At 46.4% G+C, this 24,990-nt stretch overlaps 1 long non-coding RNA gene across 1 annotated transcript in view; it reads left to right on the top strand.

Annotated features, from left to right (window-relative positions):
* The window catches only part of LOC112605563, a 113,600-nt gene that overhangs the window by 63,302 nt on the left and 25,308 nt on the right, over positions 1–24,990 (top strand). Inside the window, exon 3 of the long non-coding RNA XR_003115524.1 lies at positions 21,127–21,293. This is a non-coding gene — a long non-coding RNA (uncharacterized LOC112605563). The remainder of the gene's footprint in view (positions 1–21,126; positions 21,294–24,990) is intronic.

Genomic DNA, 24,990 nt, shown 5'->3' on the forward strand with positions numbered 1-24,990 from the left:
CAGTGGCATGATCATGGCTTACTGCAGCCTCTGTCTCCTGGGCTCAAGTGATCCTCCCACCTCAGCCTCCCAAGTAGCTGGGACTACAGGTGTTCACTACTACACCCAGCTAATTTTTAATTTTTTTGTTTTATGGAGATGGGGGGGTTGTACTATGTTGCCCAGACTGGTCTTGAACTTCTGGGCTCAAAGAGTCCTCCTGCCCCAGCCTCCCAAAGTGCTGGCATTACAGGCGTGAGTCACCACGCCTGGCCTCTTCCAAAAATTGAAAGCTGCATTAGACTACTTAGTCCTAGGACGGGCATATTTTTTCTTCTCTCCTTCCAGATCCAAGGCCTCTACCACAAACAGGCTCCTCTAGATCTGTATGAGTTTGTTTTCACGCAGCTGATAAAGATATACCTGAAACTGGGAACAATAAGAAGTTTAGTTGGACTTACAGTTCCACATGGCTGGGGAGGCCTCAGAATCATGGCAGGAGATGGAAGGCACTTCTTACGTGGTGGCGGCAAGAGAAAAAAGAGGAAAAAGCAAAAGCGGAAACCCCTGATAAACCCATCAGATCTTGTGAGACTTATTCACTACCAGGAGAACAGCATGAAAAAGACAGCCCCATGATCAATTACCTCCCTCTGGGTCCCTCCCACAACACGTGGGAATTCTGGGAAATACAATTCAAGTCGAGATTTGGGTGGGGCACAGTCAAAGCATATCAAGATCCTTGGCCAGGAAGCATTGGAGCCTGAGCCCGTCTTTGTATCTGTTGCAGCTGGAGGTACTCCAGTAGCACTGCATGCCTTGTGCCTGGCATTGCTCAATCCAGATGTCAGTGGGGACAGAAGGAATATCCCAGAATCCTGGAACAAGCTGGGTCCCAATGACCAATACAAGTTCTACTCAGTGAATGTGGTGATGGCTGGGGAAGGGATGCCCTTGGGGCTCTGGGTCACAGAAGTACAAATGCCAGTGCAGAGGCAGCCTAGGGGAGCCTGCTCCATGTCCCAGGTTTTGTGTCTCCATGTGGAGAATGTGCAGCTAGTGCAATCATCCTAGCCCTTCTCCTCCTCATTCCTCCCCGTGGGAACGACTTGTGATTGCCTAATCAGCATTGCATTCTTAGGTTTCTCTTTTCCTCTGAGCTTACAAGGGTTGGTTCTGAAGTCCACACAAAGGGTTGAAATCCCACAGGAAGTGATGATAGGACAACATGCCTCCCCTGTGAGTGGCCCAACACAGCCAACTCCCCTCCCGAGTGGTGCAGATCATTTATTCTTCAGCTGAGTAATAGACAAGGTAAGTGGCATATGTTAGATGCCATGTTGGAAAAATGTTGATTTTTATTTTTCTTATATTATTTTTTATTTTTTTGAGACAGAGCCTCACTCTGCTGCCCGGACTGGAGGGCAGTGGTGCGATTTCTGCTCGCTGCAACCTCCACCTCCCAGGTTCAAAGTGATTTTCCTGCCTCAGCCTCCCGAGTAGCTGGGATTACAGGTGCCTGCCACCACACCTGGCTAATGTTTTTTTTTTTATTTTTAGTAGAGATGGGGTTTCACCATATTGGCCAGGCTGGTCTCAAACTCCTGACCTCAGGTGATCCACCCACCTCGGCCTCCCAAAGTGCTGGGATTACAGGCATGAGCCACCGTGCCTGGCTGGAAAAATGTTGATTTGTAAACAGCAGGACAAAGCTCAGCTCAGCAAGATGCCCACACTATGAGAGGCACAGGAGAGAAAATTCAGGTCTCTGGGCTCAGAGACTCACTCTAGGGCAAACACTCGTGGGGTCAGAGGTGAGCATAACTGCCCACCCTATGAAACTGGCGCTTTCCCCTCTTTCTCAGCTGAAAGATTTGAATTCATGTAAGTGAAGTGCTCATGTGATGAACTACACTGTAGTTATGTTTGCAATTCCTGGGCATAACGACTCACCAGTGTCTTCTTGGAGGTGTGAAAAAAGCTGCCCTTGGCTGGGCATGGTGGCTCACGCTTGTAATCCCAACACTTTGGGAGGCGAGGCTGAGGCTGGCAGACCACTTGAGGTCAGGAGTTTGAGACCAGCCTGGCCAACACAGAGAAACCCCGTCTCTACTAAAAATACAAACAAATTAGCTGGGCATGGTGGCAGGTGCCTGTCATCCCAGCTACTCAGGAGGCTGAGGCAGGAGAATCGCTTGAACCTGGGAGGCAGATTGCAGTGAGCCAAGATCATGCCACTGCACTCCAGCCTGGGCCACAGGGCGAGACTCTGTCTCAAAAAAAAAAAAAAAAAAAAAAAAGCTGCTCTCTTACAGTCTCAGGAACCTGTCAAGAAGACCTATGAGGAGCTTTGTGCATACGCCACAAGGGTCAGAGGGGGTCTGTCACCTTCTGCAAGGTATGGGTCAGAAGCCAGACCGGAAAATGAAGCCGATGGCAGGGATTGTTCAATACACTTGCAAGACATGTAAGAGCTCCTGGGTGGGCGGAGGTGGGATAAGGGAGAAGTCAGAAACGGAAGGAAGAGCCTGGGGAGCAGTGTCAGGGTCAAGAAACTGGGACAGTTCCTGGTTCCGGCAGCCGGGAGGTCCCTGGTGAACACAGTAGGTGGTTTTAGTATATTGATGAGGGCAGAAGACTGCAGAGTTGAGGAGTAAGTAGGGGGAGGTAAATGGGAGAAGTTAGGTTAGGAAGGAACGCCGAGTGGTAGGAAGGAAAGGTGGGAAGGATAGCAGCGTGACAAACACAGGAGAGGGAGACCTTCACCCTCCAGCTGGCAGCCCAACAGGCCCCTGATTAGCATGGAAGGAATGCATTAGTGAAGGAGGAAATGAATAACATACAGAGGTCTGGTGGTGAAGGGGAAGGAGCTGATGGAAAATACTAAGGATGGGGCAGTACTTTAGAGGCCGAGGTAGAATTTTAGGAGAACTGTGGGGGTTACAGTCTTGTCCAGTGTACAGGTCTCCATCAAGAGGCCGAGCAGCCCAGAGGAAATCGCCGTGGTGGGTGCAGCCCAGGGCTGGGAGGTCCTGGCTGGAGGTGGCAGGAAAGCTGGCTGACAGGCGGCTGGAGGCAGCAAGCCAGAGACTGATTTGTCATCAAGGAGGGTGTGAGGGTTCAACGTGGTTGAACAATGAACTGGGGGCTGAGGGCTGAGGATGGGGGCCTTGGGGGCAAATCTGGAGTGGCAGGTGAGGTGAGAAAGTGTGGGAGGCCCGATGTATGTGGGTGCTTGCGGGCAGCTGGGTGCGAACGTCGCGGGGCAGCATTTTTCCTCCCTGAGATGACTCCGTATGAGACTGTGCTGCTTCCTTGCTTAGAACCTCCTATGGTTACAGCAGTTTTTGCTAAAACTGGGGATTGGGAGGCCCAGCACTTGGGCCTTCGGGAAGGAGCTAGGGGACCCAAATTATTTCACTCGCTCTTCTCCCCCAGCAGTCATGCAGAAGGCAACTGCTTATTTTCTTGATCTGCTTAGGCATCCTATAATTTATTGTCCAAGTTGGGACACTTTTGAGTGTGAAATGGGATGCTATTAATAATTATGCCAGGAGAGCAGGCATAAACTGGGACCATCCCAGGAAAACTGAGGCATATGATCTCCTACCTACAACCCCTAATATTAGATTTTCTGATAAAAGCTAAAATTGAAATTTTAGCTTAGATCCAAGGCTAAGGTGTGGCCCCATCCCCCACCCCAAATCTAAACCTTGGAAGGCACATACAGACTCAGACTGTCCCTCTCTTTGCAGTCAGTCAGGGAGTCACCTGCTGGCCTGGGTGACTGAGGTATAGAGAACAGTGGGTGTTCCCATGGGGTGTGGCTAGGGTGCTGCTCAGGTGTGTAAACCACACACAGACAAGAAATAGAGCTCAGGAAGTGAATGAGGAAGTGGGGAGTGGGCAGGAGGTTGAGCCACACCTCCTGCAGTGACCTTGCTCTCCAATAAAACCTTGCCCAGTGATGTCACAGCCCAGTGCAACCTATTAAGCACAGAGGAGTGAGGCAGGAGGGTCTCCTGCTGCATTTACCTCCTTAAGGAAAGAGGCTAGAAGTTTCAGTCTTGACGAGAGTGATAGAAACCTGCAAAGTTCTTTCTCCCATACCATCCACCGTATGGTCTGTTTCCGGCCCCCACTGCACATGCGGGCTACTGTTGAAGCCTCTTCTCCCACCACTTTGCAAAGTTGGCCTCAGAAAACAGGCCTCCCTATCAGGCATCACAGGTTGAGGGAAGAGGCCAGGATCAGAATTTTTAAATAATTCCCAAACTAAAAATTATACAAAGAGAAAAAAGATGAAGGAAACACATAAAAGCTGCTAACAAATGATTTCAGTACTTTGATTTGTAGGCCTGTGGATGATTTTATTTATTTGTTTATTTTATTTTTACTTTTTAGAGATGAGATCTTGTTATGTTGCCCAAGCTGGTCTTGAACACCTGGCCTCAAGTGATTCTCCTGCCTCCCAAAGTGCTGGAATTATAGGCATGAGCCACCACACCCAGCCTATTGTGGGGGATTTTTAACATGTATAAATTTCAGTGCTTTCTAGTTTATAAAAATGAGTATTCTTTTTATGTTGGAAAAACATTAAAAAAATCCCTCCCCTAGTTACCCTTTACCTATAATAAGCTCATTTAAATGGCTTACAGAAAGAGTTGTTACCTGCTGAATCTTACCCACCTTTTCTGGAAGGAGATTCATGCCTGTTACTGTTACTCACTCCCTGTGATTCCTGCATGTCCTGGTCATACATCACTTTCAACCCAGAGCCCAGACTTGTACACCTGCCATTCTATAAAGGAGAATATTTGGGGAAGTGTCCAGTCCCCAAAAGCTTTTTCTGTTGCAAATGACAGAAAACCTGTTTTAACTTGGTTTAGGCAAAAAAGAGAATTTGTTGACCTAGGGATTATGTCAGTTTCAGGTGAGGCTATACCCAGGGCTCTAATGATTTAATAGGAACCCGGTTTCTCTTTCTCACACTTGGCTCCTCTTTCTTGTGTTGGCTCCACACTCAGACCAGCATTCTCATCATAGCCCCAGTATGGTGGCCAGTAGCTCCCCGGGGTCCTTTTCCTTGAGGATCAAGTGACTCCTCTTTCAATGACTTGAATGGATGAGGTGCCAGCACTGGCCAGAAGGAAAGGGTTTTCTGGAGTCTAGTGCTTGGCTTAAGCCTATAAGCTTCTCTCCTCACCCCTTACTTCTGGAAGTAGAGAATGGCCATCCATTCTGCTGGAAAGACCATAGACTGAGGATGGGGGAGAAGAAAATTGAGCAACAGTTATCAAAGCAGGGGAGAAGGATGCTGGGCAACAAAAAATGAGAAAACCCCTCATACTTGGACATGACAGTAGATAATAGGAGTATTGGTATTGCAAGATCAGCCACCATATCTCAACAAGGCCCAGGGCGCAGAGACAGGAAAGAGAGTTCTGATCTATGGAGGACAAGCCCAGGACTGGGCTCCTGGGGTGGGTGCTTTGAGTTGGCATGGAGGGTAGAGCTGGACTAGCACAGCTGGGGCAAACGTCAAGGTTAGCTGTTAAAAAATGAACTTTTAATGAATGAATTCACACATGCATTCATTTATTCAATAGTATTTGAAAGGCCCACCCTGTGCCACACACTTTGTTAGTAGAAGATTGGATTTGTGCAGAGGACTTATACACTGTGAGAACCAAACAGACAGAAACTATCAAATGAGTGAAGCAGCAGGGTGCTACAGTAGGGCAAGGTCAGGGCTGTGACAAACTGGAGAGTGTACACCCTGCCTGACTGGCCAGTCTATTTCCAGTACTAGTCAATTGTTATCAAGAGAAAATGCCAGGGAAATATTGACATGTCTTCCCTTTTTCCCCCCAAATCCCCCCAAAATCTGTATTTTTATATAAGATCTAATTTTTATAAGCTAACATCTAATGCAAAGTTTTAAATGGCTATAAAGGCCAAGCAAAACATGTCTAAGGGCCAGATTGCTTCCTCTGACCAGGCTAGATGGTCTATACAGTCCTTCTGGCTTAGTTAGTCCTTGTATTCCCTAGCAGAGGGAGGTAGGTGGGAGGGAAAGGGTGGTAGCATTTCTAGTGGAAGCTAAAACAACAATAACAACAAAAACCAAAACAAAACAAGCAACAAACAAACAAAAAACAAAACCCTCAAATGCAAGAAGATAGATGCATGCAGAGCTGGGCTAGTCTGTCAAAGGCTCCTGCTTTCCATGTTCTTTGGAGGCTGCCTATGTCCCCTTCTTCGCTTTACATCCCCTGACATCGCCCCGTCTCCATTCAGCTGAACCAGTCTTCGTCTATGTCAAAATGGTGGGGAAGTGTATCCAGAAGAGTGTATACTGTTGAATAGAAAAAACAAGTAGTGCTCTCTCACCTCATACAACACAATGACCAACCAGAAGATGCCTGTGACCAAATGTGTGTAGTTTCCTCCCCACAACAAGCAAGCTAGGAATTCTGCAGTGAAGACCAGTTGGGTGTCCTCCAATTCAATTCTGATGCTACCTGCCTGGAGACAGTGTAAGATCCTACACGTTGAGGGCTCAGTCCCATAAGACTGCTTCTACTTCAGACACCATTTGCAATTCTGGGCCTCCAGAACTTCTGACCTACCTATTTCAAGTTGGGGCTCTCACAACCCCCTCTTTGGGTTCGATTAACTTGCTAGAGCAGCTCACAGAACTTAGGGAAACTTACTTACATTTACTGGTTTATTACAAAGGCTATTTTAAAGGATGCAAATAAACAGCCAGATTAAGGTAAGGTCTAGGGAGGGTCTGGGAGGGTCTTGAGTGCAGGAGCTTCTATCCCTGTGGAGCTGGAGTGTGCCACCCTCCCAGCAAGTGGATGAGGTCTTGTTCACCTTCCTGTAAGCCTCCATGTGTTCAGCTATCCAGAAGCTTCCCAGACCCTGTCCTTTTGGGCCTTTTGTGGGGACTTCATTGGATAGGTATGATTGGCAACTGTGCAGAAATGTGACTGGACAAAGGGTATGATCTACTACTAATAGGCTGAGTTGGTAAACCCAGTAAGGCCTGTCTGTTCAGATTCTTCTTGGCCTCTCTGTGTAGCATTCCTTCCTCCAGGATATGGGGCAGGCCCCTTCTGAAATGGGGGTCTTAGGACCTACAATTAATAAGGTAGGTCAGGGAATTTCTTTATGGTCAGCTCCTTGACCATAAAGGTGGGGTGGAGGGTGGGGACTGCCTTGAGGAGAAACGGGAGCGGGTCAAAGGAGGGCAGGAAAAGATCAGAAAGATTGATTCTGTTTTCTGAGGCCTGCTTCTGAGGTCTAAAGTGCCCAACATTATAACAGGGTAATGGGAGCTTTGAGCCAGGAATCGTGGATAAAAATGAGGCCCTTCTAGGGATAGTGCTGAAGGAAAGAACTCCCCAAAAGGGAAGCTATTTCATTTTCATGCATCCATCCATCCATGCATCCATGTATTCATCCATCCATTCATCCATTCATCCATGCATCCATCCATGCATCCATATATCCATCCATCCATCCATCCATGAATCCATCCATGCATCCATGTATCTGTCCATCCACCCACCATCCATCCATCCATGCATGCATCCATCCATCCATCCATCCATCCATCCATCCATCCATGCACGCACGCATGCATGCATGTATCCATCCTTCTATCCATGCATCCATCATCCACGGACCGATGCATCCATCCATCCACCATGCATCCATCTATGCATCCATCCATCCATCCATCCACCCACCCAGCCACCCACCCACCCATGCATCCATCCATCCATCCATCCATCCACCCATCCATCCATCCATCCATCCATCCATCCATCCATCCATCCAGCTATCAATCCAGCCAGCCAGCCAGTGATTTATAAATTGTTGAATGTCAATTTATTTTTTATACTGCTAGGCACCAGGGACCCCACCAGCAATGGCCCTTTACTCAGAGCCCCCAAGCTCTTCATAGAATACAAATTCTTCTGCTAACTGGTTAAATCCTGAGGATAAAGACATTTTTGCAAATTGGTACATCATCATAATTGTTTTGTTACTGGCCAGATGCATTTCTCTCAAGCGGGAGCTGCAACTCTCAGGAGCATTCAGAGAACCAGCTCCTTATCCAAACATTCAGTGACTGAGGGACCCTTCCAACTTGCAATTCTTCCTTAATGTTTTGTGAAGGCAAATTTTCTACATTTTCAGGCCTCCAGAAAGGTCAGCAGATAGGTGTGGGGCCCATAGAGAATTTACACTACCTGGCAAATAGCAGTTCTTTGGAGGGTGATTTTAGAGTTCACAGCAGCTGCAAGAACCTAGTAGACTTATAACCCGTCTCTCCATTCATTACATTAAGTAAGTCACTGAAAAAGGTTTTGTCATGTCACCAAAGCAGCCTTCCTTGGGCAGGGAAAAACCCACCATCCTGCTCACAGATAATCTCTGGCTACCTGTCTCACATCCAGGGAGGGGGTGCAGGGTGAGGTTTGAGGAATGGACCCCAGGGGTTGCCTTGGATATGACAATCTCAGGTCTAGCAAGGGGTACCCAGAGCTCTCACATTTTCTTTCCTTTATGTGTGGTTCCCAGGGCCAGGAGACCCTAAGCTAATGTCCTGTAGTGGGAATGGTGTCAAGCTATAGAGAACCACATTCCTATTTCAGTCCTGGCTGACCGTGAGGCCTCACCAGGGCTCCATGCAAGCTCGTTAGCATGAGAACCCATGTGAGTGCTAGGCAGCTGTGTCTGGCTTCTAGTGCTTGCTGGTAGCTCTTAGTAATCAGAGCTTCCCAAGTGGGGTGTCAGGAATGGGTTCCAGGTATGCAGAGGTATTGATCTTGGTGGAGCCCAGGGTGGTACAAGTTCCCAAGCCTTTCACCTATAGCTCTGACCAGCTTTGTCTGTTTATGCCAGAGTGCCCCAGTAGTGTTGTCTTCTATGCATGTTGGATGTAAGAGTTTGGAGGATACTGTCCTGGTTATCTCTAATCAGATAGCAGCTGACTATCTCATCCTGTGAGGCTGGCCTAGTAAGGACTGGGATGAGCACCGGTCTAGACCAGAGATGCTCAAGTTTCACTGGGTATGAGAATCTCTTGGGGAGCTTATTTAAAATGCAGATCCCCAGCCCCCAGCCCCAGAGGGTCTGATTGTCAGAGTCGGAGGTGGGGTCAAGGTATCTTCTGCCACCACTGGCCTGGGGACCCCACTTTGAGAAGATATGGCTAAGGTGCTTGTCCCGTCTTTTGTCCTCTCTTTCTTTCAGCTTACTGAGGCTCTTCTTGATGCACAGGGACCTGTGTTGGGCCACAGGACTGCAAAGCTAAAATGACACTTGAAAGATTGAACAAGTGATTACAAGGCAGTGTGGTGAGTGCCAGCACCCAGCAAATGCAGACATTCTGAGAACTCCAAAGAGCCTAGGAGGCCTCCCAGGGAAGGCACCTACTGTCTGGTCTGAAGGAATGAGAAGCTCATTGGACAGAGAGGAGAGAAGGCTATTTAAGGTAGAGGAGGCTGCAGGGGCAAGATAGACATCAGTGGGTGGAGGCAAGCATGGCTGTTCTTTCTGGCTGGGGTAGGCTGTGGGCTGGGACAGCCTGGGGAGAATCCTGGACACAAGGCTGAGGAGTTTGCATGTCACTTGGAGAGCGACGAAGAGGTAATGAACTGGCGTGACCAGGTCTGCATTTTAGGGAACAAGAAGGAAATGAATGGGGCTGAGGCATGGGACTGAGGCTGACCCAGGCTCCAAGGGGTCGAGGCTCTGCCCCTGGTGGCTCTAAGACTTGGGAAGGTTGCTTATCCTTTCTGAGCCTCCGTTTCCCCACAAGTAAAAGTGAGTGTGTTATAGAACTCAACTAGGTCTAGTTGTCTGGCACAGTAAGACTAGACATCCACACTGAGGTTGTGCAGCAGGAGAAAAGAAGGTGTTTATTGCAGGGCACCCACAAGGAGCACCAGGCATCTCATGATGAAATCCTGGCCTCCCCGATGGCTTGGAGGTAAGGGTTTTTAAAGGTAGGGGTAAATTTCAGGGAAGCAGAAGTTACAGGTAAAATCATAAATGAATACATGGAGGTCACACATTGGTTTTGGTCTGAAAGGGTAGGATATCGTGAGGCGAGGCTTACAGGTCACAGGTAGATTCAAAGTTTTCTGATTTGCAGTTGGTTAAGGAAGAGAAGCTTTGTTTAAAAATTTGGGACCGGGGGCCAGAGAAGAATGTTAACTCTGGCTCGTGGGTGTGACTCCCTTCAGGCCATGCAGGAAGAAATTTAGAACCAAGAACAGTGGTCAGCTCAGTCCCCACTTCCCCCTTAGCTGAGGCCTGTGTGCTGGTGGATCTGTTTGATGGGGGTCCAGGTGTTTGAAAAACAACTCAGGGACATATGTTAAGATGTTATCTTTAGTTTCTATAGGGAACCAAACATCTGACCCTAACTTTCTTGGCTGTTGTTTTTAGTTATTATTACCTTCTTGCTTATCAAGTTGTTTATTTACGTCTCAGGACTAGCTAGATCCCTGAAATTTCTCTTGAAGGAATCCAAGATTTTCCTTTATTTTCATGCTTGGGGGGCCTGCAGGTCCCTAAAAAAGGGGTCCTTGCTCCATCTCAAGTGTAATAATATCTAAAGTACAGGGTCATTGGAAGATTAAATGGCATGGAATATGAGAAAGCTTTTGGCACAGTGCCTGGCATCTAGTGACTGCCAACAAAATAATGTCCCTTGCATTCTCTAGCTATGTGACTGGCAGCCAGTAGGCAGGGGGAGGGGCTGGGTGAGGGTCTCTGGGCAGGAGCTGGTAGGAGGCTGTCTCTCCAGGCCTGGACAAAGGGAATGCAGGTGGATGGAGGGCTGGGGACACTGTGGGGAGGGTCACTGGCACATTAGGCAAATAAATGGATGTGGAAGCCTGGGGCACCCTCTGCATCTGAAAGGAGAGGGGAGCAGGGGGTGGATTTGAGGTCATCCTGGGAGGTGATGGCGTGAGAAGTGGATCTAGGACAAAATTCTGGAGAACATCGTATTTGAGGAGCTGGCTGAAGAGAAGTCAGAAAAGGAATACAGGGAGAAGCAGGAGAGGCCACATCATGCAAGCTGAGGGCATGGCTGTGGCTGGCACCGGGCACTGTGGAGCAGTCGGCAGGAAGCTTGTGTCACTGGACCAGGCTCCAAAGGTCATGGCCGTCTTTGTGGTGCGGCTGGAAAAGCAAGGGCCCAGAGGGCACCGGACAGACTGTTGAGAAGATTCAAGGTCATGGGAGGAGGGCTTAAGAAAATGAAGTGCTGTGTGCAGGTTCTATGCCTTGGGGAAGGAGCCATGGGCTGAGAGCAGCTTTGAAGTGGGGAGAGGGGAGGAAGGAGGCAAGAGGCAAAGGCTGAAGGTTTCGTGGGCGGGTCAGGCAGAGAGTTAGTGGGGGCTGCCTGGAGGGTCCCAGTTGTCTCTGAAGGAGCAAAGACTTGAGCTGCAGCTTGACGGAGGGAAAGCATCAAACAGACAGGCCAAAGGACATCGTGGATTAGGATGAAGAGGAAAAGGAGGGATGAGGTGTGGAGGTGGAAAATTGGTTAGAAAGGGAGGGGATGAATTACGGAGAGATAGCCTGACAGCGCAGGACGAGCATGGTAGCGAGCAAAGGAGGATAGCGTATCACTGGCCAGGTCTGATCACTCCCTAAGGGCTGGGGCCTTGCAGGCCAGGAGGTGACTCTGTGGGCTGGAGAACCCTCCCAGTGCACTCAGGTGGGGTGGCTGCCACGGGAGATGGGCAGGGCCCCTCCTTGCAGACTGGAGGCAGAGCCGAGTTGTTGAAAGGGTCCGAGTTGTTGAAACGGTCCCTGATAGTTTGCTTTTCTGCCTTCTCTCTCCTCCTGGATTCGTGGTTTGTTTGTTTTGGCTTCCCCCGCACCACTTCTCCCCGCACCCCACAGTCTCTGGAGACTGAGCCAGGGTCTCCATGTTGCAGTTACATCTCATGTATTTAATTTGGCTCTCTTAATAAACAGAGGGTGGAGCAGAGGCTGTGAGGGAAGGATGGAATGAAAACCACAGCCTGGAGTAATGAGATCTCTGTTTGGCCTCCTTCCCTTCTTTTCCCACTCCCAGGCTCTGCTCCTCTACCCTCCTTTCTTGGAGAGAAACACAGCTCTGCTTGCCTAATGGAAGTCAGTGGGAAAATTCTGTTCACATTCCATATATAGTCATCACTCAGTATGTGTGGGGGATTAGCTCCGGTACCCCTCACAGATACCAAAATCCACAGATGTTCAAGTGCCTGATATAAAACGGTGTCGTGTTTGCATGCAACCTCCTGTATCTCTTAAATCACACATCCTCCTGTATACTTTAAATCATCTCTAGATTACTTAGAATACTTAATACAATGTGAATGCTATGGAAATAATTGTTATACTGTATTATTTACAGAATAATGACAAGAAAAAAGTCTGTACATGGTCAGTACAGATGCAGTTTTTTCCAAATATGTTCAATCCTTGGTTGGTTGAATTATGGACACAGAATCCATGGATATGGGGACAGACTCTATAACCTTGCTGGCATAAACCCATTCCACGGTGAGAGAGCTTTGAGGAGTGGAATCTGTTTATGAATGTATTTATAATCACATTTGGATGACTGCAGGCTTGCTCTTGGGCAGAGCAAAGTTGGGCTGTAAAAAAGGATGGGAAGATTTTCCCATCAATGGAAAACTCCCTGTTTGCCCTGACCCTTAGAGAAGGGAATGGCAGAAAGCTCTGAGTGATGTGGCCTTTGGGAGACCTCATGGTAGGGAAAAGCCAGGGAGCAGATCTGAGCTGCAGGGAGACGATCTGTACAGGAACTGACTTGTAATAAAATCAAATCTCAATTCTCCAGGCTTAGCATTTACGACTCAAGATTGGATTCTGAAGTCTCATTCGTCTTCCGGGATTCTGCTCCCCTTGGCTCTCTGATACAGGGCTCTATGGCCACTCCCTGCTAGCTTTAGGTGGCTGGCCCAGCCCAGGTTTGATCTGGGATCATTGCTTCAATTTCCCTAAATACAGCTGAGTCAAGATTGGGGTACTTAACACAATATTGTTCAAGGTTCAGGAATGACAAAGGGGAAATAAACACAGAAAGGAACATGAAACCAGCCCAGGTGCCAGGGGCAAGGACAGCTGCTTCTTCTTCCCCCTCCTGCCCAGGGCTCTCTCCCTGGCTCTGGCCCTTCACAGAGGCCACCTTCTTTCACCTCTCCTGTCCCTGGGACATAGCTTTGCCTTGCGGGCCCCAGAGAACAATTTCCTCAGACACCATAAAATAAGCCTGTAGAAGGGAGAAACACAGACAAGCTTGGTTGGCGACTGCAATTCTTCTTTAGCTGTTTTCCACTTCCCAGCTTCAGTGGCAGCAGAGGGTCATGAGGTCATTTGTTAGGACAAGGTCCCCATTATTTGCATCTTGATTTTTTTTTGGTTTTTGAGACAAAGTCTTGCTCTTGTTGCCCAGTCTGTAGTGCAATGGCGTGATCCCAGCTCACTGCAATCTCAGCTTCCTGGGTTCAAGAGATTCTTCTGCCTCAGCCTCCCGAGTAGCTGGGGTTACAGGCACATACCACCACGCCCAGCTAATTTTTGTATTTTTAGTAGAGACAGGGTTTTGCCATGTTGGCCAGGCTGATCTTGAACTCCTAACCTCAGGTGATCCTCCTGCCTCGGCCTCCCAAAGTGCTGGGATTACAGGCTTGAGCCACCACGCCTGGCCTTTTTTTTTTTTTTTTGAGACAGGATCTCACTCTGTCACCCAAGCTGGAGTACAATTTCAGCTCATTGCAACCTCTGTCTCCGGGGCTCAAGCGACTCTCCTGCCTCAGCCTCCTGAGTTGTTGCAAATGACAGGATCTCATTCTTATTTATGGCTGAAGAGTACTCCATTCTGTATATGTGCCACATTTTCTTTATCCATTCACCTATTGATAGACACTGATATGGTTTGGCTGTGTCCCCAACCAAAATTTCGTTTTGAATTTTAGCTCCCATAATTCCCACGTGTTGTGGGAGGGACCCAGTGGGAGATAATTGAATCACAGGGATGGTTTCCCCCATACTGTTCTCGTGGTAGTGAATAAGTCTCATAGGACCTGATGGCTTTATAAGAGGAAACCCTTTTGCTTAGCTCTCTCATTCTCTCTTGTCTGCCACCATGTAAGACATGCCATTTGCCTTCTGCCATGATTGTGAGGCCACGAGGCCTCCCCAGCCACGTGGAACTGTGAGTCTATTAAACCTCTTTTTCTTTATAAATTACCCAGTCTCAGTTATGTCTTTATCAGCAGCATGAAAATGGACTAATACAGACACTTAGGTGCTTCCAAATCTTGACCATCATGAATAGTGCTGCAATAAACATGGGAGCACAGATATCTCTTCCATACACTGATTTCTTTTCTGTTGGGCATATACCAGCAATGGAATTGCTGGATCATGTGGTAGCTCTATTTTTAGTTTTTTGAGGAACCTCCAAACTGTTCTCCATAGTGGTTGTACTAATTTACATTCCCACCAACAGTGTGCAAGGGTTTCCTTTTCTCCACAGCCTCACCAGTCATTTGTTATTGCCTGGCTTTTGGATAAAAGCCATTTTAACTGGGGTGAGATGCTATCTCATTGTAGTTTTGAATTGCATTTCTCTGATGATCAGTGATGTTGAGCACCTTTTCATATGCCTGTTTTCCATTTGCATGTCTTCTTTTGTGAAATATGTGTTCAGATCTTTTACCCATTTTAAAAACAGGATTATTAGACTTTTTCCTATTTAATTGTTTGAGCTGTTTGTATACTTTAGTTTTTGATCCTTTGTCAGGTGGATAGTTAGCAAATATTGTCTCCCATTCGGTGGGTTATCTCTTCACTTTATTGATTGCTTCCTTTGTTGTGCAGAGCTTTTTAACTTGATGTGATTTCATTTGTCCATTTTTTGCTTTGGTTGTCTGTTCGTGCTTGCGGGGTATTACTCAAGAAATCTTTGCCCGGTCCAATGTCCTAGAGAGTTTCCCCGATGTTTTCTTATAGTGGTTTCATAGTTTGAGGTCTTAGATTTAAGTCTTTAATTCATGTTTATTTAATTTTTGTACATGGTGAGAGACAGGGGTCTAGTTTCATTCTTCTGCATATGAATATGCAACTTTCCCCATACCATTTGTTGAAGAGACTCTTCTTTCCCCAGTGTATGTTCTTGGCACCTTTGTCAAAAATGAGTTCACTGTAGATGTATGGATTTGTGTCTAGGTTCTCTATTCTGTTCCATTAGTCTATGTGTCTGTTTTTATGCTAGTACCATGCTTTTTTGGTTACTATAGCTCTGTAGTATAACTTGAAGTCATTTAATGTGGTTCCTCCAGTTGTGTTCTTTTTACTCAGGATGGCTTTGGCTATTCTGGGTCTTTTGGGGTTCCATATAACTTTTAGGATTTTTTTTTCTATTTCTGTGAAGAATGTCATTGGTATTTTGGTAGGGATTGCATTGAATCTGTAGATTGCCTTGGCTAGTGTGGACATTTAAAAAATCTTGACTCTTTCAACCCATGAACATGGAATAGCTTTACTTTTTTTTTGGTCCTCTTCAGTTTCTTACATCAGTGTTTTATGGTTTTCATTATAGAGATCTTTCACTTCTTTGGTTATGTTTATTCCTAGATATTTTATTTTATTTGTAGATGTTGTAAATAGGATTACTTTCTTGATTTCCTTTTCAGATTATCCACTGTTGCCATATAGAAATTCTACTGCTTTTTGTATGTTGATTTTGTGTCCTGCAACTTTACTGAGTTTGTTTATCAGTTCTAATAGTTTTTTTTTTTGTAAAGTCTAGGTTTTTCCAAATATAAGATCATATTGTCTGCAAAAAAGATAATTTGACTTCTTCCTTTCCAGTTTGGACGCTCTTTATTTCTTTCTCTTCTCTGATTGCCCTAGCTAGGACTTCCAGTACTATGTTGAATAACAGTGATGACAGTGGGCATCCTTGTCTTCTTCCAGGTCTTAGAGGAAAGGCTTTCAGTTTTCTCCCATTCAGTATGATACTAGCTGTGGGTCTGTTGTATATGGCTTTTATCGTATTGAGGTACATTCCTTCTATACCCTATTTTTTGAGGATTTTTATCATGAAGGGATGTTGAATCTTATCAAATGCTTTTTCGCCATCAATTGAACCAATCTTATGGTTTTTGTCCTCTATTCTGTTGAAATGATGTATCCCATTGATTGATTTGTGTGTGTTGAACCATCTTTGCATCTCTGGGATAAATCCCACTTGGTCATGATTAATGATTTTAAAAAATATGTTATTGAATTTGGTTTGCTAGTGTTTTGTTGAGGATTTTTTTGCATCAATGTTTATCAGGGATATTGGCCTATACTTTTATTTTTTTGATGTGTCTTTGTCTGGTTTTTGGTATCGGGATAATCTCAGCCTTGTAGAATGAGTTGAAAGTATTCCCTCCTCCTTTTATTTTTTGGAATAATTTGAATAGTATTGTTAATGGTTCTTTAGTTCTTTAAATGTCTGGTAAAATTCAACATTGAAACCATTGGGTCCTGGGCTTTTCTTTGATGGGAAACTGATTATTATGGCTTTGATCTCATTACTTGCTATTGTCCTGTTCAAGTTGTGGATTTCTTCATGGCTCCATCTCGGTAGGTTGCATGTGTCTAGGAATTTGGCCATTTATTCTAGGGTTTCCAATTTATTGGCAATTTATTGGTAGGCTTTCCTATTTATTAGTAGCCTCTAATTTAAATCCTCTGAATTTCTGTGGTATGAGTTGTAATGTCTCTTTTTTCAGCTCTGATTTTTATTTATTTGAATCTTTTCTCTTTTTTTCTTAGGATAAAGATTGGTCACTTTTTTATTGTTTCAAAAACCAATTTCTGTTTCTTAGATCTTTTGTATTTTTTTAAATTTCAATTTCATTTATTTTTGCTCTTGTCTTTATTATTTCTTCTACTAATTTTGGGTTTGGTTTACTCTTGCTTTTCTGTTTCTTTAAGATGCATTGTTAGGTTGTTTATTTGAAATCTTTCTACTTTTTTGATGTAGGCGATTATTGTTATAAACTTTCTTCTAGTACTACTTTTGCTGTACCCCTTAGATTTTGGTATGCTGTGTTTCCATTTCCATTTGTTTCAAGAAATTTTTAAATTTTCTTCCTAGTTTCTTCATTAACCCACCGGTCATTCAGGAACATACTGTTTAATTTCCATGTGTTGGTATAGTTTTCTAAATTTCTCTTTTTTTTTTTGGTTTCTAGTTTTATTCCATCATGGTCAGAGGAGATACTTGATATTGTTTCTTTTTTGTTGTTTTTTTTTGAAATTTTAAGACCTGTTTTGTGGCCTAATATATATGGTCTATCCTTGAGAATGATCCAGGTGCTGAAGAGAAGAATGTGCATTCTGTAGCCATCGGATGAAATGTTCTATAAATATCTATTGGGTTCATTTGGTCTATAGTGCAGATTAAATCTGATGCTTCTTTGTTGATTTTCTGTCTAGATGATCTGTCCAACGCTGAAAGTGGGGTGCTGAAGCCTATTATTGTATTGAGGTCTATCTCTCTCTTTAGCTCTGATAATATTTGCATTATATATCTGGGTGCTCCAATGTTGGGTGCATATGTATTTACAGTTGTTATATCCTTTTGCTGAATTGATTCCTTTATCATTATATAATGACCTTTTTAAAATCTCTTTTATAGTTTTTCTCTTGAAATCTGTTTGGTCTGATAAAAGTATAGCTAATCCTGCTCTTTTTTCAGTTTTCGTTTGCATGGAGTATCTTTTACCATTCATCTTTTTATTTTCAGTCTATGTGTCTTTATCGGTGAAGCATGTTTCTTGTAGGCCATAGATCATTGGGTCTTGTTGTTTTATTCATTCAGCCACACTGTCTTAATTGGAGAGTTTCGTTCATTTATATTCAATGTTATTATTGATAAGTAAGGACTTACTCCTGCTATTTTGTCATTTGTTTTCTCTTATTTTTGGTGATCTTCTTGTCTTTACTTCCTTCTTTCCTGTCTTCCTTTTAGTGAAGGTGATATTCTCAAATGGTGTGTTTTAATTTCACGCTTTTTATTTTTTATTTATCTGTTGGAATGTTTTTCGAGTTTACCATGAGGTTTGCAAATAATATCTTATAACCTGTTATTTTAAGCTGATGACAAATTAATACTAATTGCATAAACAAACAAGCAAGCAAAGACAAAACTAATACAAATTCTACACTTTAACTTCCTCCCTCTGATTTTTTTTTAACTTTTTGTTGTTTGTATCTTATTGTACTGCCTATGTCTTAAGAAGTTGTAGTTATTATTTTTGATAGGTTTATTTTTTAGTCTTTCTACTTAAGATATAAGTAGTTTACACACCACAAGTACAGTGTTATAATATTTTGTTTTTCTGTGTACTTACTGTGACCAGTTTTTTTCCTTCGGATGATTTATTGTTCATTAACATTCTCTTTTTTCATATTGAAGAACTACCTTCAGTGCTTCTTGTAGGACAGGTCTGCTCTTGATAAAATCCCTCAGTTTTTGTTTGTCTGGGAAAGTCTTTATTTCTTCTTCATGCTTAAAGGATATTTTCACCAGATATCCTATTCTAGGGTAACAGTTTTTTCCTTCAGCACTTTAAATATGTAATACCACTCTCTCCTGGCCTGTAAGGTTTCCACTGAGAAATCTGCTGCCAGGTGTATTGGAACTCAATTATATGTTATTTGTTTCTTTTTTCTTGCTGCTTTAGGATTATTTCTTTATCCTTGACCTTTGGGAATTTGATTATTAAATGCCTTGAGGTAGTTTTATTTGAATTAAATCTGCTTAGTGTTCTATAACCTTCTTGTACTCGAATATTGATATTTTCCTCTAGGTTTGGAAAGTTCTCTGTTATTATCATTTCGAATAAACTTTCTACCGCAGTCTCTCTCTTTACCTTTTCTTTGAGGCTAATAACTCTTAGATTTGCCCTTTTGAGGCTATTTTCTGATCTTTTGTGTTTGCTTCATTCTTTTTTATTTTGTTTCCAATGTGTGTTTTCAAATAGACTGTCTTCAGACTCACTAATTCTTTCTTCTACTCGATCAATTCTGCTATTGGGAGACTGATGCATTCTTCAGTATGTCAATTGCATTGTTCAGTTCCAGAATTTCTTCTTGACTCTTTTAAGTTATTTCAACCTCTTTGTTAAATTTATCTGATACTATTCTGAATTCCTTCTCTGTGTTATCTTGGATTTCATTGAGCTTCCTTGAAATAGCAATTTTGAATTCTCTGTCTGAAAGGTCACATATCTCTATTTCTCCAGGATTCGTTCCTGGTATCTTATTTAGTTCATTTGGTGAGGTCATGTTTTCCTGGATGGTGTTGATGCTTGTGGATGTTTGTCAGTGTCTGGGCATTAAAGAGTTGGGTATTTATTGTAGTCTTCACAGTTTGGACTTGTTTGTACCCATCCTTCTTGGACAGGTTTTCCAAATATTCAAAGGGATTGGATGTTGTGATCTAAGTCTTTGGTCACTGCTGCCATATCTGCTTTAAAGGGCACCCCAAGCCCAATAATGCTGTAGCTCTTGCACTAGTAGAAGTACTGCCTTAGTGGTCTTGGGTAAGATCCAGAAGAATTCCCTGGATTACCAGGCAGAGACTCCTGTGCTCTTCCCTTACTTTCCCCAAAACAGAGTCTCTATCTCTGTGATGAGCTCCCTGGAGCTGGGAGAAGGGTGACATAAGTACCCGTTTAGCCACCACCATTGGGACTGCACTGGGTCAGACCCAAAGCCAGGACAGCAACTGGGCCTCACCCAAGGCATGCATTGACCACTGCCTGGCTACCACCTATGTTCACTCAAGGCCCAAGAATCCCTACAGTTAGCAGGTGGCATACTGAGCCAGGTTTGTGTCCTGGCCCCAGGAGGGTCCAGAGATGCCATCCAAGAGCCAGGACTGGAGTCAGGAACCTTAGGAATCTACCTGGTGCTCTATTCAACTGTGGCTCAGCAGGCACCCAAGCCGCAAGCAAAGAATCCTTCCCACTCTTCCCTCCCCTTTCCTCAAGTACAGGGGTCTCTCCCGTGACCACTGCCACCCCAGGCCTGGGGTAAATACTGCCTGGCTATGTTCAGTCGAGGCCTAGGCTTCTTCAGTCAGCTTGTGGTGAATGCTGCCTGTACCTAGTCCCTCCCTTCCAGGCAGCAGGCTCCCCTCTGGCCCAGAGCAGGTCCAGAAATGCCATCAAGGAGCCAAAGTCTAGAACTGGGGACCCCAGGAGCCCTTTTGATGCTCTACCCTACTTGGGCCTAGCTGTACCAGGTTCTTAGGATTTTTGGTTCTTATGAAGGTGCTTTTCTGTGTGGATAGGTGTTTAATTTGGTGTTCCTGCAGGTGGGACGAATGCTGGAAGCTTCTATTCAGCCATCTTACTCTGCCTCCCCCTCATTGTGTTTTCTTGTCTTTTTCTTTCTTTCTGAGATGAGGTCTTGCTCTGTCACCCAGACAAGAGTGTAGTGGTGTGATCACAGCTCACTGCAGCCTCCACCTCCTGGGCTCAAGTGATCCTCCCATCTCAGTCCCCCAAGCTGGGATCACAGGTGTGTGCCACCATGCCTGACTATTATTATTATTATTATTATTTTATTTTTTGGAGACGGGGTCTTGCCATGTTGCCCAGGCTGGTGTTGGGATTATAGGTGTGAGCCACTGTTCCTGGGTCCATTGTGCCTTTCAATTACACATTTTAAAAAGTTTTCTGGCAGGTCCTTGGTTAAGGCTTCCTTCTGGGAGTTGCTCTTTCCATAAATCATGGTAAGGAGGTTGTGTCCTCTGAAGCTGAGCCCACCCCGGCCCTCCTGGGCATGCGGAGAGCAAAGCCTCCTCCCAGATCCCTCAGGGCTGAGGGAGGGCTGGAGAGATGCATGTTTTAGAACAAGGGCATAGTCTGTCCCTTTGGGCTTCTCAGAAGGCCATGATCACAGTGGCTGTTTTCTGGCCTCTGGGTCTCCCCTTGAGCTGAGGAGGAGGAGATGTGGCCACCTGGTTACGCTTGGAGATTCATCACTTGGTCCCTGGATTTTTGAGGGTCTTATTTATTTTCTCAGGCTAAGTTCCCACCTGGTGGGAAGCACTGTGCAGGTTCCTGGGGATGCAGCCCTACACAACCCAGACTGGACTCCTTCCCCATGGAGCTTACAACACACAGGAGAGGCAGAGAGATTAAAGCGCACAGAAAAACACATGAAGATTCAGCCCTGTCATCTTGTGCTAAGTGAGTTCCACATAATTCAATTATAAAATGAGAGATTGTGTTTCTGTGAGCTTCATAAAAATGAATTCTCTGTCACAAGAAGTAAAGGTAGTGCAAATGACACTGTGCATCGTAGTCCTTACACTGAATTGAGAACATCTCAAATGGTCCTGAGGCCACCACTTTCTGGACATTGCATCTCCTGTCCCAAGACATGAGCTAGGGCTTTGCCTCATCTAGACCGGGACTGGGTGCTGGCTATGGGAACAGCATGTGCAAAGGCCTGGAGCCTCCTCTGTGTCTAGCCTGATGGGTGCCAGGTGCGGACGCCAGGACCACGAGCATCTCCTGGGCAGCCCCAGCACCCAGCCTGGTGTCAGCACATAGTAGGGCTCACGGGTATTTCTGGACTGAGGGAAGCTCTAAGGGGAGGTGCTCAGGGCCCAGGAGGCAGGGCTGGCCTGGGAAACATCACTGCACTCCTTCCTGGCAGCATCTTCTCTCTTGCCTTGGCAGATGTTCCAGGAAAGCTGGTCCACGCCCTTCCCGCAAGCCTTAAGATGGCTGCCTTTTGCCTGCATTTAAATGCAGCGTACCAAATGTCAGTTGGCCACTGACTCATAACCTTTCTGAGGCCATGCATGCCTTTGAAATGCTTGGGAGAGCACTTCTTACAGAAAATCCGTATACTGCACCCACCCAATTAGATATGGAGTGTTCTGGGGTCCTCTCCGCTGGCCTGCCTGCGAGGCGGCCCCACTGTACAGCCCAGAGACCCTGGCTCCCACCCTACCTGGCCCCTATCCCTCCAGACTCTCTGATGCCTGCTGCGTCAGGTGTCCCAGCCTGCCCTGGGAGATCTCCCGACCAGGCTCTGCCTCTCTCCTGTACCCACAGCTGGGCCCAGGGACAGTAGACAGTCAGACCAGCCCCACCTGGTAACTCAGGCTCCTAGACCCCAAACCTGAAGGGCTGCCGTGATGGCGCCCCTAATAGCTCTCCCTGTCTCTCCCTGGCTCTTCCTCCTCTGAGAGGCCTGGGAAGGTTCAGAGGCTCCAGATGCTGGAACACTCGCTTCCCTGCAGAGGCTCAGCCAGCCCTGCTCTCCCCTTCTCTGTGATCCCTGTGGTGCCGCCCCGCTTGCTGGCTTCTAGTGTCATGAATGCCTCTGCTTTCACTCCGTCTCCCGTCTTTGCTTTCTAGTCTGCACTGATCGCGACATTTCCACCACTCTCTTGTTAGAACCCTGGACTCCCTTACCCCTCTGCCTTTGCTGCTCCTGCCTGGTGAACCCCTAGCCCTAGATGGCCCCAAGACGGTGTCCTCCCCAGCAACCGGTCTGGCTGTTCTTCCTGTGCTTCCCTCCCCCTTCCCTGTGCTCCCACCTCACTTTTCCTCCCTCACTACCAGGCTGTCTTCCATTTCCCAGGGACTAAGGGAGGTGAGAGGGGCAGTGGCACTCTGAAAAAAGACCAGAGGCAGCAGGGGGTGGGGGGAGGAAGAGACTCTGAAGGTGAGCAGTACTCAGCCGTACCCAGCAGGACTCAGGGTACTCAGTTGTATTCAGCAGGACTCAGAGTGCCCAGCCGTACCCAGCAGGACTCAGGGGCCTGGTCATATCCGGCAGGACTCAGGGTGTCCAGCACACCCAGCAGGACTCAGGGCCCCTGGCTGTACCTGGCAGGTCTCAGGGTTCTCAGCCGCACCCGGCAGGACTCAGGGTTCTTGGCTGTACCCAGCAGGTCTCAGGGTTCTCGGCTGTATCCGGCAGGTCTCAGGGTGCCCAGGCATACCCAGCAGAACTCAGGGCACCCGGCCATACCCAGCAGCACTTTAGAAATACTCAGCAGTACTTAGGGTGCTCTAGTGTGGACTTTGTCCCCCCAGTGCCTTGGGCTGAATTGCGTCCTCACAAAATTCACATATTGAAGTCCCAACCCCCAGCCAGGACATCAGAATGTGATTGTACAGTTAACCCTTGAACAACAAGGGGTCAAGGGCACCAACCCCCTTGTAGTCAAGACTCACATATGACTTTTGACTCCCCCCAAACTTAACTGCTAATAGCCTACTGTCTCCTGGAAGCCTTACCAATGACAAACAGTTGATGAACACATATTATGTATGCTATATGCATTACGTACTGTATTTCTACAACAAAGTAAGCTAAAGAAAATGTTATTAAAAGAAACACAAAGAAGAGAAAATCTATGTATTAGTTATTGAGTGGAAGTGGATCCTCATCAAGGTCTCCATCCTCCCGTCTTTGTGCTGAGTAGGCTGCAGGGTGGGGTGGGGGGTCCTGCTGTCTCAGAGGCAGAAGAAAAACCGCATGTAAGTGGACTCACAAAGTTCAAACACATGTTGTTCCATAATCTCCTGCGTTTGCAGACGGGGCCTTTACTGAGGTAATTAGGTTACCATGAGGCCATATGGGTGGACCCTAATCCAATAGAACCAGTGTTCTTATGAGAAGAGGAAATGAGGGCATAGATTTGCACAGAGGAAAGCCTGGGCGAAGGCGCAGGGGAAGGCGCTGTCTGCAAGGCAAGGAGAGAAGCCTCAGAAGAAACCAGCCGCGAGGACGCCTTGATGTCAGACTTACTTCCAGCCTCCAGAACTGTGAGGACATTTTTGCTGAGGCCTCCCAGTCAGTGGTGCTGCGAGCTGGAAGAAACCTTGGAGGACATCTCATGATCCATCCACTTCTGTTTACTGATGGGGAGACGAGGCCAAGAGCGGGAGTGCAGGGCCACAAAAAGGGTCAAAGACAGTACTCCCAGGCCAAGGCTGGCTTCTTAGCCTGGGGGACGCCAGGACCGAGGTGCTGGAACAAGAGAAGCTGGGGGAGAGAAAGGAGGGGTGCAGGTGACTGGATTGTAACTATGACATGGTCCACATCGCTCTTCCTCCTGCGTTACATTGGCTGTTCCAGAGCTGTAGCCTGAGGACTAGGCTTTATTGCTGAATGCAGTCCTGTATCCAGACATTTTGTTCTGTTCATGCAGCCCAAAGCTGCACTTGGCTGCTGCCGAGCATGGGGTCAGCCAAGATCCCTCTGGGTCTATGTGAAGCGAGCCTTGCACCCAAGAGCCCACGAGGTCCTCCTCATGGACCAGGCCGCGTGGCAGGAGCTGAGGGCAATTCTCAGACCTAGAATCCTCACCTGCCCTTTTCAGGCAAAGACAGGGAATTGATGGACATCTTGAGGCTCCATCCTTCAGTGCTCTGCGAGCCCAGGCAGCTGTCAGGAAAGGGACAAGACCAGGGACTGGGGATGTGGAGGGAAGGGGCAGGTTTGAGGAGATCCTGGGTGACAAGAGAGGGACTCTCCAGGCTAGGGCATAGATGCTCTGGGTCCGCCTATCCCAGCCTCTTACGTCTGTCAGGGAAGCCATGTCCGCTGCCCATGACAGGGAGCCTGGCTGTTACCATCTTTTGGAAGTTGGACGCCTGCTAGTGGCAGTGGCTGGAGCAATGCTACCGCCTAGTGGCCTGATCTGCAAGTACAGTCAATGGATGTGATCTCAGAGCTGCCCTCTGGGACCCCCACCCCACCTCTCCTGCGGTCACAGACTGCCTTTTGGTCAGCCTGTCTTAGTCTTGTCTGTAGCCACCTGTCAGCCTGCCTCCAGCTGTGTTTACCTCGGCATGTCCCTTCCGTTCTGGCTCATGTTAGCCATTGCTCTGTGGCGTATCTCTGTGGCGTATCCCTCTT

This window comes from Theropithecus gelada, chromosome 14 (assembly GCF_003255815.1).
Source record: "Theropithecus gelada isolate Dixy chromosome 14, Tgel_1.0, whole genome shotgun sequence".
In the NCBI taxonomy this organism is placed as follows: Eukaryota; Metazoa; Chordata; class Mammalia; order Primates; family Cercopithecidae; genus Theropithecus; species Theropithecus gelada.